Raw genomic sequence first — 20,922 nt, 5'->3', positions numbered from 1 at the left:
CTGAAAGATAGTTAATTCACAATATAAAAACAAAACTTACCACTTCTTCAGATTGGTTCCACTTCTGAGATATTCAAAATGTTTGCAATCCAGGATTCTCTTCTTGAAAGGACAGATTTATGAACCTGTCTTATTTAAGCTGCCAGTGGCAGGAACCATTTGTCTCTAGCTTCAGACGTTATAAATAAAGTCTGCTAAAACACCAACCCCAAACCTGCTCATGCTGGGATTTTGCCTTCACTTCAATGGAGAGAGGAGCAGATCCATTTTTTTTTCTAATAACAACAAATAATATTTTTAAATATCATATGCAAAAGCCTACACTATATAAAATATTCATATCATGTTGATACTAATGTTCATTAGAGATGTAATCCTGATACAATTAGGTATGCTTATAAATTAATACATAGAGTGGACATCCCTGATGTTTTTGTTTTACTAGAGAGAGCCAGGAAAATAAATGTATTCTTGTTTTAGACATTTTTGAAGAAGCTTCACTGATCAAAGTTAGACTCTGAGTCAAACAAGATGAACAGTAGCAATTCCATGAGCTTAAGAACTTTACTGAATTCAGAAAGAAGTGGACTAGAGTGGTTCTATTTTAGCATCAAAAGGCACATGCAGGCAAGAGACAGTGAAGTCTCCTTAGTCCTGCAGAGCAGGGGTCCCCAACCCCCGGTCCATGGGGCCGGTACTGGTCCGTGGACTGATATTGGTCCGTGGCCTGTTAGCAACTGGGCTGTGAGTTGTATAATTATTTCATTATATATTACAATGTAGTAATAATAATAATAATAATAATAATAATAATAATAATAATAATAATAAGAAGAAGAAGAAGAAGAAGAAGAAGAAGAAGAAGAAGAAGAAGAAGAAGAAGAAGAAGAAGAAGAAGAAGAAGACAACATTGGATTTATATCCTGCCTTCCACTCCGAATCTCAGAGTGGCTCAAAATCTCCTTTACCTTCTTCCCCCACAACAGACACCCTGTGAGGTGGGTGGGGCTGAGAGAGCTCTCCCAGAAGCTGCTCTTTCAAGGACAATCTCTGCCAGAGCTCTGGCTGACCCAAGGCCATTCCAGCAGCTGCAAGTGGAGGAGTAAGGAATCAAACCCAGTTCTCCAAGATAAGAGTTCATGCACTTAACCACCACAGCAAAATAAAGTGCACAATTGTATCATCCCGAAACCATGCCCCACCCCCCGCAAGCCAATCCATGGAAAAATTGTCTTCCACGAAACCGGTCCTTGGTGCTAAAAAGATTGGGGACTGCTGCTGCAGAGTACCTTCCCATAGTTCCTCTCCCCAAAACTTTTCATTCAGCACCCCTCATTTTCATAGCACTTTGGAGTTACCCCTGTATGTGACTGAGACTATTCTGTGGCTACTGTCAGGCTAATTTGGCCATAAATCTCAAGGAAATCAGTGTGTCTTTAGCAAAAAAAACAAAACAATTTTTTTCCTATATGATCCTGATGGCTGTTCTCTGATATGAATATTAGGGATGGGCATGAACCTAAAAATGTTGGTTCTGTTCAGGGTTTGGGGTGGTCCTTTGAACCCGAACCAAGTCAAAACTGCCCTGAACCAAACCAATCAGTTTAGATTCCCCTTTCTCCTTGGTAGTGGCTTACCACAGTGAGGAGAAAAGGTTACATGGCTGGCAGCCACTTAATTCATTTTGCTTCTCCCTACTTTGAAGATGGGGAAGCAAAACTGACAGATTTCATGGCTGACAGCCTTTAAAATCTAACAGCTGATGGGCAGACCCACCCTGCTGTTGGGTTCAAATGTCTGCCAGCCATTTGAACTTAACAGCAGGGTGAGTGCACCCGTCAGCTGTTAGGCTGAAATGGTTATGAGTCATTTCACCAGTCTGTTTCGCTTGCAATTTTTTTTTTTTGGGGGGGGGGGGAGCAAAACTGATGGATTTAATGGCTGGCAGCCATTTAAATCTAGCAGATGATGGGTGGACCTGTCCCACTGTTAGGTTTAAATAGCTGGCAGTCATTTTACTGGTTGGTTCACCGCCTCCCCCAGCTTTCATGAAAAACCAACCATTTTGGGGGGAAACAAAACTGACTAGTGAAATGGTCATTTCAGTCTAACGCTTTTCAGTAGATGGGTGATAGTTTCTTCTCAATAAAGAATGGTATTGGTTCTCTGAATATTAAAAGTTCAGCTCCCTTTAGTTGAAGCTTGGAATATTGGCATATCCAGCCAAAACCTTTTATTGATTTAATTCATTTATATCCAGAGTGGTTTTTTTTTCAGGAACTCATAGGAACGCAGTTCTGGCTGGCTTGACATCAGGGGTGTGGCCTAATATGCAAATGAGTTCCCGCTGGGCTTTTTCTACAAAAAAGCCCTGCTTATACCAAACTATTCTCCCTAATGGGGACCCAAGGTGGTTTACAGTAGTGAAAAGAAGGTTAAAATGAAAGTAATAATGGTAACTATAAACTACAATTTGTTTTGTTGAAATATGAGGTCATGTAACTACAGCTGAGCACAAAACATTTTAAAACAAATTATGTGTATCACATGGTAAACCCTAAATACCACAATTTACTCAACCATTCATCAGCAGCCCTAATGAAAAGCCTTGTCTTCCCTTGCAACAGATAAAAGCAACCATTAGTCTCTGAACAGTAGGGGGGTTTTTACCAGCAAGAAACAAATATCACCTGGATGTGCACATAACAAGGTCCAGAGAGACTTATTCAGAAGTTGCCTCTTTTAATCCAGGACTGAATTATATTAGAAGCTGTTTTCTGCTCTTTAAGCGCTACACAACTGCCAGAATAACTGTAAGGCTTGCAAGTCCTAGTATGTCTCAAGCCTTTCCCAAGGCACCCCAACAGTATCTGAGGCACTGAAACTATGGTAACTGAATAAAAAAGTAGCTTCCATGATTAATAGATAAAGTCCAAGGACAGTTCCAAACTAGGCCATAATTTAAGAATGGAAGAAGAATTAGCACAGCATCAATGTCAAGCTGTCACTAAACAGAACATTTTGATAGGCATCAACAAAATATTACTTTCAGTTTTCCTCATTCAAAAACTATAATGACAAAAAAAACTACTTGAAAAGGTGTCTCCAGTATAAGTGGTAAGTTAAAAAAAATCTCTAGAATGGAACACTTTTGGCAATTACTAGACCATTTCAGAAGCTTCTGGACTGGAACATAATGCACGGCAAAGTATTTTGGAAATACAGAAAGGAAGAAGGCATTTTCATCCACCAATCTTGGTACCCAACTCTGCAAAACACCCTACAGACTATAAATTGCAGAAAGTCTCAGAACCACCAGCAAATTCCACAGAACAATCAGCAGAGTCAACAACCATCTTCCTTATCTTCAAACCCCTTCCAACCTTCCCAGCAATTAACACAGAACAATGGTCACATTCAACAGCCAGTTTCCTTATCACTACCCTTCCAGGAAGCCCCACCGAACAATGGGCACATCCACAAACCAATTGCCCTTTCATCACACCCCCTCCAGCCTACAAATAGCAGCTCTCCAGCAGCCCTGGCCCCTCTCAATGCACAGCAGCCAAGAAGGTCTGAGCGCCTGCTCCGGCTGCAATGCCACTGAGGATGTTCTCTGCAGCTGAGAACGAAACGTCTGGAAGGAAAACTTTCTCCAGTAGAACACGGCACTTGATCCCGAAAGATTCTACAAACCCTAAAGTATTTTGGAGTTAGGATGAAGCTTCTACTATTTTAACAGAGATTCACAGACAAGATCTTAAATTTCATTAGCTGTGTGAGGAAAATTTTGCAACGTTTCTATGGCCATGGCAATATTGACAGAAAGTGTGTGGAATAAAATCTTGTTAACAAATGTGCATAATCAATATGACAGTTACAGTCCTACTCTAGGAAAGTATCTAGCCTATATATATGGACCCAGACTAACACTGAAGCTCTGTGATAATAAATACCTCTGATTTCCTCCTGTTTCCCTAGCTGTTTGCTTTCTACTGAGAGCAGTTCGTATATAAAAATCCATTGGATGAAAGGAATCTTTAAAAAAAAAACTTTTGCCAATAAGCTCATTCTGCTGGCTGGTAAACAGACAACTGATGAATTTAAAAAATCCTGTCTATTTCAGCATAGTACAACTGATTTATTTCAGTATAAGCTTTGCTTGGTAACAGAAGTGGGAGGGTAAGCATAGTCAGTGTGGCTTTAAGCATCTGCCCTGAAACACTGTATAGGAATAGCTATTATTAAAAATACTTTAAAAAGAAAGGTCAGCATTGAATGCAGTTGGGTTACCATATGTCTTTTCTCTTGAGATGCAGCAACTGGCAGCTCCATTAATAGCTGTTTTATCATTTTCCATCTATGCTTCAACCTCTACAGATACACTTTGGGATTTGGTTTTAAATAGAAAAGCTTATTATTTCATACAGGGATCAAGTGTTTCTTTCAGACTAATAAAATTCCATGTGTAAAATGTCTTTAGGAAAGCTAAAAGAGCATAGTGTTTTCCTACCCACCAGTGAACCATGAGTGTGTATGGCAAGCTTCTCATTACACACAACATAACTGCTGATTAAACCTTCAGTTAAATCATATTCTGGATCTGAAAATCACTTGGAAACCTCATTTTCAGTTATTTGTTTCACACATATGCTGTTTTGAGGAGACAGACAGATTTTTTAAAACCAGTATTACTTTCCTTTCTTTATTTAGCATTAGCAGCTTTTATGCTTCTTAACTGTCAAGAATAGTATTCTGTGTAAATATATTTACAATTAACTATTTTGTGACAGTCTGAATATTTGAAATACTTCATTTTTCCAATGTCATTTTCAATAGGTTTCAGAGCACTAGGACAATATCTTACATCCAAGTTCCCAGTGAGGTGACTAGTGCCTGGTCTCTACTATTTCAGACCACAGGTGAAGCCTCATGATTTAATTATTGTTCCCTCCCCTCCAAAAAAGTTCCCATAGAGAAAACAAGATGACTTTCTTCATGACATCTAATTTCTATGTGAAAAAACTAATGTGTACAGAGGACATTTTGTCATGTGAGCCTCCCTAGAAATGTGATACAGATTTACAACATTAGTGAGAACTATCAAACACTTTGAGCTGAAAAGGTGAAATAAGACTAACAAACAAGGATAATTATTTTTCTAGTATATCACAGCAATTCAGTGCCCTGTCTTCCAACTAACTAAAAACAATAACCTACAATGTAGGTCAGTATGCCTGTGAATCAATTCATAGTCCTGTGTAAAAAAAAAAAAGTGTGTTTGTGTATATCTGTCTACCTACCTATCTACCTAAGAGCCATCCATGACCCCCATCTGTAGATAGCAAAACCTGCAGAACAGGGCCATATGGAGGCTAAAGAGGTTCTTCTAAAACTTGGGGTACTCTCCAGACTTGCATAAAAACCAGTGAGGGTTTAAATTTTCCCTATCAACTACCTGGTGGGGCCTAGAAAGTCAGGAGCCATACTGGGCCCCACATTGGAGGCAAAGCAGCCCAGGAGCCATGCTGTGCTTGGTGGTGGTACAGCAGCCTGGGAACCATAATTTGCCCAATGGTGGTGGCATGGCAGCCTGGGAGTGCACTACATCTGATTGCGGCAGCATGGCAGCCCAAGAGTAGCAGCACAGCCCACCAGCAGCACAGCCCAGTAGCCCAGGTGACACAGAAAATGAGGGGATGTGATTCCCCCTCCTGTAACTTCTGCCCCCTCAGCAAGCCAGCAGCCTACTGCTGGCAGGCTAAATAGTTGTTGGAGAGAGCAGCAAGGTGAAGGGGTGAATGGGAAGTGTGGGAAGCAGTGGAATGCCAAGAGTGGGGGTAGGTGAGAAGAGAGCAAGGGTGTGAAGTGAGCGAATGCCAAGGGTGGGTGGTAGTGGAGTGCCAGGAGTGGGGGGGGGGGTGTTGATGGGAAGAGAGCAAGGTTGGCGGTGAATGAATGCCAAGGTTAGGGGTAGATAGGAAGAGCTGAAAAGGTGGGGGCCAGTGGAGGGTCAAAGGTGGGGGGTAGGTGGAGACAACAGCAAGTGGGGGGGTGAGTGAATTCCAAGGTAATTAGCAAGACTGACGGGTTAGTGGAGTGCCATGGGTGATGGTAGGTTGCGCGGGTTGCAAAGGTGGGGGTGAGTGAAGTGCCAGGGCTTGGTGGTAGGTGAGGAAAGCATCAAGGGTTGAGTAGACTGATTGAGAAAAGGTGGCAGGGCAAAAAAGATGGGGGGTACATTGACAGATAAGGGGAATGGGAGAAAAGAGTGAAATAGAGGGCAGGTTGACAGGTAAAGGGAATGGGAATGGGATAAAGGCGGGAACTGTGGGGTAGGTTATCAGAGAGGGGGGGTAGATTGACAGAGAAGGAATGGAGGGCAAAAGGGATTGGATAGGTTGACAGACATGTGAGGAAAAACCCCTTACAGAACATCATAATCACCAACTTGGTTGCCAGAGCACCTGGAGAAGTAGCTCACACACGTCTGATCAGAGAGTGTGAGTGAACCTATCCAGGGGCGAAAGGGACTTATGCAGTACTAGCAGCCATAACGCTATGAAGGCACTCAAGACCGGTACAAGAGTGCCCACCAGGAGAACAGAGGGCTTTCCGCCGTTCTGTATGACGTCCATCTCGGCCGTGGAGCAGAGGAGACTGCACAGCCAGGAGCGATCCAGGCGAACGGTTTTGAAGCACTGACCATGGAATCCACTGTGGAGGGCTAACATCACATGCAGCCATCTTCCTACCAGGCCAGACTCCATTCCAGCGAAGCGAACGGCTCACATACTCGCCAGATGTCACCTGTGACTCTAGGCAATCGACCCACCCCAGGCATGGCTAATTGCCCAACCGCCACTGTCTTTGTCCAGCGGAACTCAAGACAAAGACTGGTGCCAAGAAGAAGACAGAAGAAGAGGAAGACCATCTTCAGCCAGAGCCAAGTTTCTTTGTATAAACCTTAGATAACAATTTGACCCTCTATTGTCACCCTCTTAGAAAAGTGTGATAAACTCAAGCACACCTCCACCCAGTGATTTCCCCCATTCTTCTCTGTACTGTCTCCTTGGAGCATCCCCACCCTGGTCCATTTCAACCTGAAAGTTCACTCAGGTATCCAGGACCCAAGCCTGTTCATTGGTCAGGAATGGGCACCCAATTAGGTGCCACCAATGAACTTTCTATTGGCTATCGCAGTAGTCCAGCCCTTATGGTCACTGCAAAGCCTCCCCTTTTTGGGAGGTCATGCATCAGCTGACCACCTTCCTCCTCCCTCGTACCTCCCATCCCCTAAGGGCTCAAGATAGTCCTTATAACCTGTGGACTAGCCACCCACAGGTGTGCTTCTAGCATTATCCCAATTCCACTGTCTAGATCCATCCCCGATTCCTGATCAGTTTCGGGTCCCCTCTCCCACTTCCTCGCTCGTCGCCATTGGAGCCTTCCTTGAAGACTACGATCGGTAAATATCACCCTGTTCGTCTACCCATGTGTTTCCCTATCTCTCTATTATTCTTAGGACTGTATGTATGATTTTATGAGTATTTTATCTTGTATGGAAGCCTATATTTTTCTGGAATAAATTTTAATTGTTTTACTTAATTAGAGTCCCTAATATTTTTAAGCATTATTTCTGGGTGTGGAATCCTGTATACATAGGTAAAAGATCCTGATTAAGCCAGGTGCCCACCTGACAGTTCCCCAACCTCGTTTTGAGGGCATTTTGGCTTACAGATAAGCAGAGGGAGACAAAGAAGGGGAAGATTGTTAGAGAAACAGGAAGAGGGTAAGAAGCAAAGAAAAGGAAGGGATGCACCTCTCTGCAAGTTTCTTGCAGATCCCTACTTTTGTGTGTGTGTGAAAAACAACCTGAGAACAGATAAATAAGCACAATCTCACAAAGTTTTTGCTATATGCCAATGTAGTCTAATTGAAATAATCTGTATTAACTCAGCCTTAAAATCTTTTATTTTATCTTACTTTACTGAGGGTAAAATGACTTATTTTGCCATTACAGCTGGCTTATGGCAACCCTGTGGGGTTTTCAAGGCAAGAGATGTTTTGAGGTGGTTTGCCATTGCATGCCTCTGCATCCTGATCCTGAGGATTGTGAGGAACTCCAAAGGGATCTGTTGAGGCTGGGTGAGTGGGCGTCAACGTGGCAGATGCGGTTCAATGTGGCCAAGTGCAAAGTAATGCACATTGGGGCCAAGTTGATGGGGTGTGAACTGGCAGAGACTGACCAAGAGAGAGATCTTGGGGTCGTGGTAGATAACTCACTGAAAATGTCAAGACAGTGTGCGTTTGCAATAAAAAAGGCCAACACCATGCTGGGAATTATTAGGAAGGGAATTGAAAACAAATCAGCCAGTATCATAATGCCCCTGTATAAATCGATGGTGCGGTCTCATTTGGAGTACTGTGTGCAGTTCTGGTCGCCGCACCTCAAAAAGGATATTATAGCATTGGAGAAAGTCCAGAAAAGGGCAACTAGAATGATTAAAGGGCTGGAACACTTTCCCTATGAAGAAAGGTTGAAACGCTTGGGACTCCTTAGCTTGGAGAAACGTCGACTGCGGGGTGACATGATAGAGGTTTACAAGATAATGCATAGGATGGAGAAAGTAGAGAAAGAAGTACTTTTCTCCCTTTCTCACAATACAAGAACTCGTGGGCATTCGATGAAATTGCTGAGCAGACAGGTTAAAACGGATAAAAGGAAGTACTTCTTCACCCAAAGGGTGATTAACATGTGGAATTCACTGCCACAGGAGGTGGCGGCGGCCACAAGTATAGCCACCTTCAAGAGGGGTTTAGATAAAAATATGGAGCAGAGGTCCATCAGTGGCTATTAGCCACAGTGTGTGTGTATATATAAAATTTTTTGCCACTGTGTGACACAGAGTGTTGGACTGGATGGGCCGTTGGCCTGATCCAACATGGCTTCTCTTACGTTCTTATGTGCACATCCTTAGCATTCTCCAATCCAGATACAAACCAGGGCCCACCCGGTTTAGCTTCTGAGATCTGCTGACATCAGGCTTGCCTGTGCTATCAGGTCAGAGCAAGTGAAATATGAATTGAGTAAATTTGGTCAGATGAACTATTTCATTGAAACAACCAACCAAAACAAAAAGAATCAGCTCTTGAAAAAAATTGCAAAAGGCAGCTTTTGAGTACCAGGAATTTAGGTAGGATACTTTCCAATGACCATAACTTCTTTGGGAGCTGACTGCCAATTTTTGCCAATACAGTTAATAGAAAAATGCAACAGAGAAAACCAGGGAGGGCCTTAACAAGCAACATCAGCTAGGTTACTTCCATATTCACAGATGCCATGTTGTGATGCTTAACTGTGATTATTAGGTTAAGTTCAGACCATGCCAAAATTGCCATACTTTTGAGCTGATATCTTAAGTGGAAAATTACTTGGGGAAAGGGCTCCAAGTAGCAACTAATTTAACTCATAATTACCAGCACTTGCTAAATGAGTACAATATGAGTACAATAGGCCTGGCTGCTTGCTCCTGTTCAGCAGCAGCTCCCCTATGACAGCCAATGCAACTTAGTGGTTGCCAATTCCAGGTTGGAAAATTTCTGGAGATTTGAGGGGTGGAACATGGAAAGGGTAGGGTTTGAGGAGGGATGGGACCTCAGATAGGTACAATGCCATAGACTCCACCCTCAAAACCAGTCATTTCCTCCTGGGGAACCACTGTTGCCAATCTCCAGGTAAGGGCTGGAGATCACTCAGAATTACAATTGGTCTTCTGATGGAAGAGATCAGATTCTCTTGAGGTGGGAGTGGAGTGAAAGCCTTCACTTGGGTGAGTGGGAAGACAGCAAGGGTGGGGGGCACTCACCCAGAACTTCCTTATAGAGCCCATTGTATTTTTCTCCACAATAGGCCTTATTCCTAGTCAGTTATAAACCTACTGAGTTGAGGTTTATCCAGTGTATATGGGAGATGATGCTAGCCAGCACCAGTAACAGTGAAAGCAAGGTGTTGCAAGTTAACTGAAACAAAATTAACTTACAGTGATAATCCAGATGGCTATAAACTCTAGTCTTATAAACCTGATTCACATTACAGCGCAGCTTTGTCTGATTCCTGTTGCTGCTGTTCTGTGGTGGCTGTGGGCTTCTGAAACAGCAGCTGTCAATCTACAGACAGCTGCATCTTTGTCAGGTGACCTGATCATTGCCTATCTCTTACCTACCTAAAAGTGGTGCTATGAAACTTAATTAATTACTGGAAGCACCTCACAACCCACGAATTAACACTGTTACAAAGAAACACTAGATTCTATCTAGTTTTGCTGTAATGTAGGCAGAAAAAGCACTGGAGGAAATACAGATAAAGAATTTCAGAAAAGAGCCAGATGAAAAATTGGAATGATAATATACATTTTGGTACCTCATTCAGATATCAATGATATATTGACCTCTCACTTGTATATACAAGTTAGGAGATGAGGAAGTTTGAAGATAGTTTCACCTTGAAGAAAGTTTAAATTTATCCACTGTACATACTACATCAATTTAAACTTATTCACTGCACCTTCTTCACTGTACACATTGGAGGTTCTTATTGGGCTAAGACAATACCTGTAACTTATTCAATATAACCCAGTACTGAATGATTTCAGTTTATTTGGGTATGGCTTTTACGTTTTACCTACACTACAGCAAGGATGAAACACTAAAAATCATATAATACAGTTTTTGGTTTTGATACAAAATATACAATCTATTAAAGATCATTGTGGCTTGACAATACTAACTGAACAGGGATGTTTTTCTCTAACCCCGTCAATTTTGCAAGAGATGTTTTATTTGATCCAAATGGTTCCATTGACTTCAGTGAAACTACACTGCTGAATAATAACATCTGTGATGGGCTTTGGAAAGATCAGGGTCATCACAAGTTATGTCTAAAGATCAGAGATAGCAAAAGTAGCACCTTCCTTTCTTCTTGCCTTCATCTGCATTAGTTTGCCCCAAGAATTTAAAAGGTTACCATGTGCTATGAATTCCCATGCATTACTATAGCTGTACAGTACAGTAAATATTCATCAAGCCAGCACAACAACATTTTCCAGCAAATAGGCAGGATGTTTTAGGTGAGGTCAGTATAATCCCTTTTATGTCTCTACAGCGGTAAACCATGTGAACTCCTGCAATATGTATTTGTGTCCGGCTATTTTAGCTTTCCAAAATAAGATAAACTTCCCCTTTCCTTTACCAAACACGTACACGAGCAAGTTCACAATTGCCTACTTCCTTGTAATGTGCACAGTTCTATTTTTGATTTATCACAGGTCATTAATTGGTTCTCTTTTTATCAATGAAGGCAGCTCCTTACCCTTAACCCTTGCTGCTCTCTTTTCCAGATTCCAACAGCAATAGCTTTGCTCCTCAAATTACAACCCCTGAAAAGGAGCTATAGCTATTATCTATTTTTGTTACCATTAAGTAGCTGGAGATGTCAAATGGGTATGTTCTTTATCCACTTGAATGTTCTTTATCTACTTGAATACCCAGTTGTTTTTTAAAAGAACAATGTATTAACACATGAAGTACATCTTTTAAATTATAAAATATATGCAATATTATGTAAACTAGAGGCAAATATAAAAAAAATCTAATTACTTTTTAATTTTTTAGTTCAGTGTGTCTTTGAGTGCTTGTATATGAAAACAAGTGGTCCAATCACTTTTTACCTGCTATATTTTCACCTTCACTACACTAGTTTTTATAAAAGATAAAGGTAGTCCCCTGTGCAAGCACCAGTAGTTTTCGACTCTGGGGTAACGTTGCTTTCACAACATTTTCATGGCGGACTTGTTATGGGGTGGTTTGCCATTGCCTTCCCCAGTCATCTACACTTTACCCCCAGCAAGCTGGGTACTCATTTTACCAATCTCAGAAGGATGGAAGGCTGAGTCAACCTGGAGCTGGCTACCTGAACCAGCTTTCGCTGGGATCAAACTCAGGTTGTGAGCAGAGGGCTCTGACTGCAGTACTGCAGCTTTATATAAATGGATCCATCCATATATCTCTTTTTATATTAAACTGCTACTAGTCAATACAAGATAGCGGTCAAGAACACTGATACTAAAGCTCATTTAAAAAAAAATTCAAAGAATTCTGTTCAGAAGATTCAGATTTCTTATAAAGTTCTTATGAAGTTTATTATAAAGTTATAAGAGACTGGCTATTTTTAAATGAGATGGTTCAAATTCCAAAGGCCATTATACTATGCAGAACGCTCACAATGTCCTTTCATTTAGAGAACTGTACACTTGTGATTTCATATGCTTCAGTGATACTACTGGACAGAGTATAGGGTTAACGTTTTTTAAATGGTTTAAAGTGACTAGACTTTCGCTATTTCCCACTTACCCTCACCTCAATTGAGGGGGGGGACCTCTATTAAATAGTTCACCAATAAACAGGGCCAGCCCTACCGCTAGGCAAACTAAGCAATTGCCTAGGGCACCAAATTGGGTGCCCCACATGTGAATGGTGACATTATCATTTTTTGGGGGGGGGGCACCAGAAGTTAGGGGCCAGACAGTCTAGGGCTGGCTCTGCCAATAAAAGCTGCAATTTCCACACCATGGTAAATAAATAACTAACAAGAACAAAAATATTTTAGAAACCTAATTTGTAAAGAAGTTATACTGCAAAGTTTGGCTTTTTTCAAATGTCTCCTTAGTCACTAAACTATCCCTAATGAAATCAATGGATTTGTGGGGGAGTGAAGTGATTATGCCCAAGAGCAAGCAGTTCAGTTTCAAGCCTGAAGTAAGTATATTCAAGTAATCAGTCATTTCCTTTCATAAAGGCCATACGACAAACAAAACAGTTTGTTTTAAACAGACAATAGTAACAGAACATAAAAGAATAATAGCTGGGAGGAGACAGAATTCTGCCAGTTTACTTAATGTTAGGTTAATAATTAAACTTGCTGGATTATTATTTGTGCTGATAACTTCTGTTCAACATAACTTGTTTAGTGCCTGCATATGAACTTCTGAAAGATGTAAATTCCATTATGTTCTTGAATAAAATGGGACTTAGTTCTAATTAGACTTGCTTTGAATTATACCCTATAATGTCCATATACTTTGCCAAAGTCCTAACTAAACTTAGGTGACTTGTTATAAACGTAAGACATGTTAAAATAGGTATAAATCTGTAGGGTATCCATAGGGACTCATTTACTTTTCAGTAAATACTGATTCCTTGGGGTTTTTTTTAAATATTCATTTACAAAACTAGGCATACAAGGAGAAAAAAAACCCTGTTGTAACAGCCATTGTACAGCCGACTGGGTTTTTTTTTGGGGGGGGGGCTTCTTTTTCTTTCTTTTCTGGTCACAGGTAACTACATAAAAGTTACTATACTCCACTTTTTGCATTAAAATGTCTGGAAATAAAAAAGATGGTAACTTCTACATATAGACTATCTTTTTTCAGTAATCAATTCAAGAGGATCTGCACTTCTTTCCACTAAACTTTGCAAAGCAAAATACTGTGTGCAACAATAATCTCTGCAAACACCTTCCCCCCTGCCTAACAAAACCTAAAACTTTTTAGCAGTGTTTTCTGCCCAAACTGGATTCCCTGGGTCTGCAGCCAGAATCCTTTGCCCAGATCATATTTGCATAGTTGCTGTTAGTTCTGTTGTCCCTGTTTCAAGGAGGCAAGCAACCAGTCAGCAGCTCTCAGCCTTCTCCCTTCTCCCCTGAGCCGCTTCTGTTCTGCTCCAATTCTCCAACAGACCAGCAGGCACGGAAAACAACACATGGGGACTTGCAGGCTCTTGCTTTCACTCATGCAAATTCACAGCCAGAGCACTTAAGACACATTACTCTCAAATGAGAGCTTCTCATGCCTGCCCAGTATACACACAACCCCAATCCCTCCAAGCAGCAGCGTTTTCACCATCAGTATCCAGAGCTCTCTGTGCCCCCTGCTGCCATGCTTGTTTAAAATTGATGGTAGGTCAGAAACCCTCAGCCCCTTTGTTATTTGACATCCACAATCTAAAGGAGACTGGAGAGTTGGGGAGGGGGATTAAGCAGCTTCCGGGACCTGTTCCTTCTTTTCAAATGGGGAACCTCCATTCACCTGGTTTTCTTCAGTCTTTGCATATTTCTCCCATCTAATCAGCACTTTCTAGAAGGCTTGGGGAAACAAAAATACCACTGTGCAATCCAGTGCCTTTTACAAAAACACAAAAGTCTCCCTAATGTTGGCTGTATTCCAGGAGTTCAACAAGAGAGGTGTTTAAAGACAACAACTTGATAAGGTGACATATTTAGGAGCTAGCACAATTTCCAAAATAAAAAGTGTTGCGGCTCAGACCTGCAGGTCATCAATTTTGACCCGAAAATCTTTTATCCTAATCCTACAAATGGGAGCAAGTTATGGTTACTCAAGTGGTGAGGCAAAGTCACTTTGCACATGCTCAATTGTTTGGATTGTTTTTATAGACTTCTATTTATTTAGTTGCCTTATTTACTTAATTTAATTTATTTAATGTAAGCAGTCTGCCCTTATTTAATATTAGTTCCCATGATGTTCCAGAGTGGAGTTCTTCTACTAAAAACAGATAATAGCACTAATTTTTGATTCAAATTAATCGCTGGGCAGTAGAATGGGAAAGTTATATGTCAGCTTCTAAATGAAACTATGGGGGCTGAGAAGATATACATGTATATGAATCCCACCTGTATGTATGTGACACAGCAACTTGAAATGGGTAATATTAAGCATATGAATCAACTAAGTAAGGAGTTTGCTCTAGCATTTATTCCCCTCTCCACTGCATCTCCCATCACAATGAGAAGTCTTCTCAGCTCTCATTTTCCTATACTTTGGCCACAGGAAACATCTAATAACAAGCCTGGAACCCCACTGCCTTCTACTGACGCCTTCTCTCTCTCAAGTTATCGTTACACCCACTGGAAGAGGTTATTTACCATCATCCCTCCCCCCATCCTACTTCCTCCCATTGCGGTTATCTTCTCTGCCTCGAGGGCTAGCTTTCTTCCCTGCTCAGTTTGGTCGGTGGAAGTATCCAGGAAGGGGGAGGAGGGATGGAGGTGAAAACAGAGATTTCTGCTGCCCCCCCCCCCTCCAGGAAGGAACCGGGGAAGAGGGGCAGCCCCCACTTAATTCCTCCTCTTTTTGCAGGAGGGACTTCAAGGCGCGAGAAAGAAGTAGCCCGAGCGCCCCCCCCCTCCTGCTCATCCTTCCCCTCAGCTACAGTAGCGGGGGGGGGGGGGAGGGAGGCGGCAGCAGTAGCAGCCTTGCCCTGCGCCAGAGCTGACAGGCTCTGAGGACACTCAGAACCACTCACTCCCTTCCCAACAGACATCATACACGCCTCTTCCCTAGCTCAGCCCATCCGTGTTCCCGGTAGAAGGGGACTAGAAGACACCCCCCTCTCCCGCCTCTCGGCAGGGAGTGCGATGAGGGGAGAGCAGCCCTGGGCTTGCGTCAACCCCCGTCCCCAAGCTCGCAAACAAAGCCGGAGACTGGCGGCGGCGGCGGCAGCGCCAACAGACACACACACACAGCCCACCACTTCAGGGACCAGGGTGGGCAGCAGGCAGCAAAGCGCCGAAGGGGGCGGAGAGGCGTTGGCCTGGCGAGAAGAAGACCCGCGGGCGAGAGAGAGACTTTCCTTCAGCCCTAAGTTTCCTCCTTCCCAAAGAAGCATCGCCGTCCCCCCCGCAGCCGAGGAGCCAACGTGCCCCTTCCTCCCCGCTTCTCCTCCTCTGCCGTCACATTGTCTCTGAAACAAAGACTCCACGCCCGTTCTCGCCCCCCAAGGAAGCCTCGTGCGGAGGGACAGGACGCCGGGCTAGGAACTGGGCGACGCTTCCCTCCCTCTTGGAGCGCCCGAGCGGGCCAAGTCGTGCCAAGCCCCTTCGTAGCCGCCACAGAAAGCGGGGGGAACAGGCGAGGCCCCGGCACCTTTCCCGCCTGCCACAAACAAAAACAAACGCGCCCAAGCCTCGTGCTAGTTTGGAGCAAGGAAAGGCCCAAGCGCCGCTAGTTCCCCACACCCCAGCACGAGGCGGCCCCGGCCAGGGGAGTGGCGCCGGCATCCAGCGTGCCTGCCTGAGCCCTCGCCTGCCTCGGAGCGCCTCTTCAAGCACGCCCTGCCCTGCCGCCGCCGCCGCCTTGCACGAGCTGGCCAAGCCCAGTGGCTCCTCCTCGCCCTGAACAATACGCGGCCGCCAAGGTTCGCCTACCTCGTCGGTGCCGGCAACAGGGAAGCTGGAGGGCTAGCGGCTGGAGTGTCCCATTTAGTAATCCATTTACGGGGCTGGCTGGGCGCAACTCGATCCACTCTTGCCGTGGCAATCCTTTGTCATTACTACATGGGGGCTCCGAGGGGTGCTTCAGTGTTGCGACCCGGCGCAAGAGACGGGCGGCGTGTTCATTTTCCACCGAGGGAGGGGGAAAGGGGGGAGGGGGTCGGTCAAGAGCCTCGGCTACTACTCCGCGGGCAAATGCCACTCGGGTGGCCACTCCGGTAAGTCCCCGTCAGGCGCCTCCTGGGAGAGAACTCCGTTGGCGGTCTCGTCCTGCCCTTCGCCACAAGTCCTTCGGGCTGGCGAGCCGGCTTCGGGCAAACTCCTCCGAGGCAGGCGGCGCTGCTCGGGCCCCGGCAGGAAAGCGCGGCTTGCCCCGGCGCTCCTGGTCATTGAAGTGTGTTTGGGGAGGACTTCGCAGCGCGCGCTGGCTCTCCCGGTGCCCTGCCTCTCTTCCCACCGCTAGGCTCCGTCCCGACTCCTCTGTCACTGGAAAGCAGCTGGGCTGGAGGCGGAGTCAAATCCCGGGCTGGATTCCTGGAAACGGACTCGTCCGATCAGCCTCGCTGCCACCGACACCCACTCCGGCGCAGGAGGGAAGGGCGGCCGGCCTTCGTGAGAGGGGGGCGGCGGCTGGGAGGCTAAGCGTGAGGTGTAGGCTTTAGGAACTCGCTACCGAACTGGCTGTCCCCACCCGGACGGCGCTAGCGAGGAAGTGGGGGAAGCGGTAACCTCCTCTCCCCCTTCCCCCGCATGTACACGAGACGCGGGATGTAGCTCAGAACACTTGGTGTATGTTGAGGGGGGGGGGGGCGGCGCCGGACGTGGAACAAGCTCTCTGCCTAATTAAAAGAAACGGCTATTTAAAAAGAAGAAGAAGAAGAAGAAGAAAGGCTGAGAACAAATGCTCTTTAGAGACGAGCTGTAAGAAAGGATTTGTTCATCGATTTTCTCAAATGGAAAAGTTTAAAGGGATGTATACTAAGTCTTTTTCTATTCAAACAACTGCACCTAGGCTCAGATTTTCATAGCCGCAAATGGCACGAACCGAAGAACAAATGAGTAGAGCGGGGCACGTGCCAAAGAAACTTCTCACAACCTGAGATTAATTCTTTTTAAAGCATCAAGCTGTAAAACCATTGCAATATACTTGAAAAACCTTGTGCACCCTAATCTGACGACGAAAGATGTGATACTTCACAAAGTTCTGATAGTCCGAACATATTGGCTTGGCTATTTTGCACTTCCCTCCGATGAGCATGTTGTGGCTCTCCCACAAAATAAGAGGCAACCGCGGGAGCGGGTGTTTTGTAAAGCACTGATAAGCACTTCACCGCTGCGTGAATGTAATGTGAGGAAGGCAACCAGCATATAACGTGCTCGCCCAAATGTTCTGGTCAGCAAAGCTAAGCGTTGCCTGTATTAAAACACGCCTTGGGGAAACAAGGCACATTTCATTCATTCATTCATTCAGTACAACCTCTTTTCTCTACTTTTATTGTCCCTATCAAACTTTCATGAATGTATAACCCAGGGCATACGGAAAGGCGAACTGCGTGCCTGCCCAAATAATTTGCTGGGAGGGAGAGGTATACACTTTCATAAGGCTAAAGAAACGCGAGAAAGAGATTAATGTTAAACAGCAGTGGAAGCAAAACCAGCAGGCAGATGTGTTTGTGCTTAGAAGTTTAAACAAGAGTTTCTGAATCGACAGTGACAAACTCGCAGCTACTCAAAGAGCTGCGTAATAAAAAACAAAACAAAAGCGTTTGGGGGCAACAGCAGCAGCGTATTCTAGACACGCCACGATCATTATGCGCAACGACGGTACCAGAGCTGAGAGCAGCTCTCAGCACGTAGAGCGCTCGGTGTTTTCATTCTACGTAACGCGACTGGGTTTATCGTCAAGGGAAAACCGCAGTAGTTTTCGATCTCTCTCTTGCTGTTCTTTTCCTCGGCCAGGAGGGGACGCGTTGGAGAACAGGGCGAACCGTGACACAGAATTAGCAAAACTGGGTACCCCACCGTCGTTCTATTCTGGAGACTGAAAGTGATTGTGTAGGCACATGCCGTAGCTTCTTTGGCGACACGAGCGGACCCACTAAGTATGGCTGCAGCAGCCTGCTGATACTTCATAACTACTGAAGCGAGCCTGTCCTTGGCCATTCGGTCGCAGAGGAGCATTTGGGCAAGGTGCGCAGGCAGCAGAGCCCTCTGGACACACACACATCCACCAGCTTTGCTGAGTTTCTAGGGGTAAAAAGACCGTAAAAAGAAGAAAAAATTGTTACAGCTATGCGTATGATGCTAATATCCCTCTCTGGAGTTGACATCACGCCGCAATGTTCCTTTAGGAATGCTTTGGCACATCCATCGGGTCTTCTCATCAGCTTGCCTTTCTTTTTCCCTTTCTCCAAAATCTCAGTCTGATAGCTATTGGCAGGGTTAATCCCTCCCTATCTCTGAGTCAATCAGCCCAGTGAAAAGCAAGAGCAGCAGCGTTAATAAATTAATCCCCTGGTTTCTCAGCCTCCCTCCCTCTTGCTTGGGAAACCGACTGGCTGTAGCTAATCCTAATGCTGTTTATTTAGATAAGTAGCGTCATGAGCGCCCCCAGCGGCGGAATTGAGAGAGCTCACAAAGACCTCCCGGGGCATCTCACCTCCTGCGGCATGTTAGCTCCATTTTAAACGTTTTATTAGTTTCAAGGAATAGGGGATAAGAAATAAAGATTATAAATCAGTCTTAATCTGCATAGAGAGTACTTTCAAAGAATACAAGTTTACATCTGCAATACTTTCTTAAAATACATAGATTGTCAAAATACATATTGTTGTCTCTAAACTGTGCATCATCAACATTTTGATATTTAATATTATAAATCTTTTTGTTAAAATATCTATTAAATTTGACATTTCCAATAAAAGCAATCTTGTAATACAGAGTACAGGAAAAAGAAGATATAAGTTCACACCAGAGAATCTTAAGAGTCTTGAGTATCTAGCCAGGCATAAAATTTCAACCAATATTTTCTTGTTTCTTCCTTAGATTTCCCAGCTATGCTGTTTGCAGAATTTTTCCCACCAAGTCCATTCTCGTGGGGATTTTCTGAGATTTCCATCTCTGTGCCAAGAGAATTCTGGCTGCTGTATTGAAATGTGCCAACAAATGTCTCATTTCTTTGGAATAGTCCTCAGGAAATATATTCAATAAAAATAGTTCTGGTTTGAATTGAATCTGTGTCTTCATAATCTTCTGTAGTAATTCATGAACCATTTTCCAGTAGTCCTTCACCAACTCACATGTCCACCACATATGATAAAAAGAACCCACCTGTTTAGCACATTTCCAATATTTGTTAGACATATTAGTATACATCTTACACAGTTTCTGTGGAGTCAAGTACCATCTATAAAACATCTTATATAGGTTTTTTTAAAAAGTTACTGACCTGGTTAATTTAATATTGAATTTCCACAATCTCTCCCATTCTTTTAATGTAATGTCATGACCTAAATTTTTCGCCCATTGAACTATACAATCTTTTACAACTTCATCTTGCGTCTTCATCTGTAGTAGGTATGCATATAGTTTAGAGATTAGCTTTTCCTGAGGGCCTAGGAAAATTTTATCAAATGGGTATTGTTCTGTCTTAAAGCCTATCGTCTTGTCTTTGACGTACCTAGATTCAACTTGCATTCTCAACCACCGATTCATTTTAAAGTCCATGTTTTCCAACTCCTCTCTGGTTTTCAGTTGATTATCTTTTCCCAACAGGTCATCATATCTATAACTCTGGTTAGGTTTTAAAAGATTTGGATGAGTAAATGCTTCCACTGGAGATATCCATCTTAGAATTTTTTAGTAAATTCTCGTATTTAACCATGACCATGTATGATACAAAGATTTCTGAAACCGATGGTTCTTAAAATAGGAATGTGCTTCAAGTCTTTGATACCATAAATACGCATGCCAGCCCAGAGTGAGATCATGTCCCTCTAACAGCAATTGCCTCTTGTCATTCAATAGTATCCAATCTCTAACTCACAAGAGCACAGAGGCTTTGTAATTCAATTGCCAGTCTGGGAGGCCCATACTTGCTCTCAATTTAGAGTCTTGCAATATCTTTATTTTGAGTCTAGGTTTTTTGCCCTGCCAAATATACTTAGAAACCATTATTCAATTCTTGAAAAAACCCACTATGTAAAAATACTGGAATAGTTTGAAATAAAAATAACCTTGGGAGAATATTCATCTTTATTGAGGCTATTCTTCCCATTAAGGATAAATTCATTTTTCCAGGTCTTTTTTAATTTCTTTAAGTAGTCTATCATAATTGTCCATTTTTAAACTGCTGCACTTATTTGAGATAAGTACACCTAAATATTTTATTCTTTTCTTATACAAAAACCCTGATTTTGTTGAAAAGATTGGATTTGTTCCATCATCATATTTTTTGTCAAAAATTTTGTTTTGTGGTAGTTGATCTTCAGTCCTGCCCAGTAACCAAATTGAGTGATATTGTTTATAAGACAGTCTATTGAGTCTATTAGTTGCTCTAATATAAAAACTAGATCATC

General features: G+C 43.4%; 1 protein-coding gene across 3 annotated transcripts in view; it reads right to left on the bottom strand.

The window, feature by feature from the left end:
* The window catches only part of SEMA6A (semaphorin 6A), a 361,125-nt gene extending 344,709 nt beyond the window's left edge, over positions 1–16,416 (bottom strand). For all 3 annotated transcript variants that reach the window (XM_060235561.1, XM_060235562.1, XM_060235563.1), the window contains exon 1: positions 16,280–16,416. The gene's annotated coding sequence lies outside the window, so the exon portion shown is untranslated. The remainder of the gene's footprint in view (positions 1–16,279) is intronic.
* Positions 16,417–20,922: the final 4,506 nt, after the last annotated feature.

Source organism: Heteronotia binoei, chromosome 4 (genome assembly GCF_032191835.1).
Source record: "Heteronotia binoei isolate CCM8104 ecotype False Entrance Well chromosome 4, APGP_CSIRO_Hbin_v1, whole genome shotgun sequence".
NCBI classification, from domain to species: Eukaryota; Metazoa; Chordata; class Lepidosauria; order Squamata; family Gekkonidae; genus Heteronotia; species Heteronotia binoei.
Note: the sequence above shows the minus strand (reverse complement) of the source record. Positions and strands in the feature narration are given on the sequence as shown.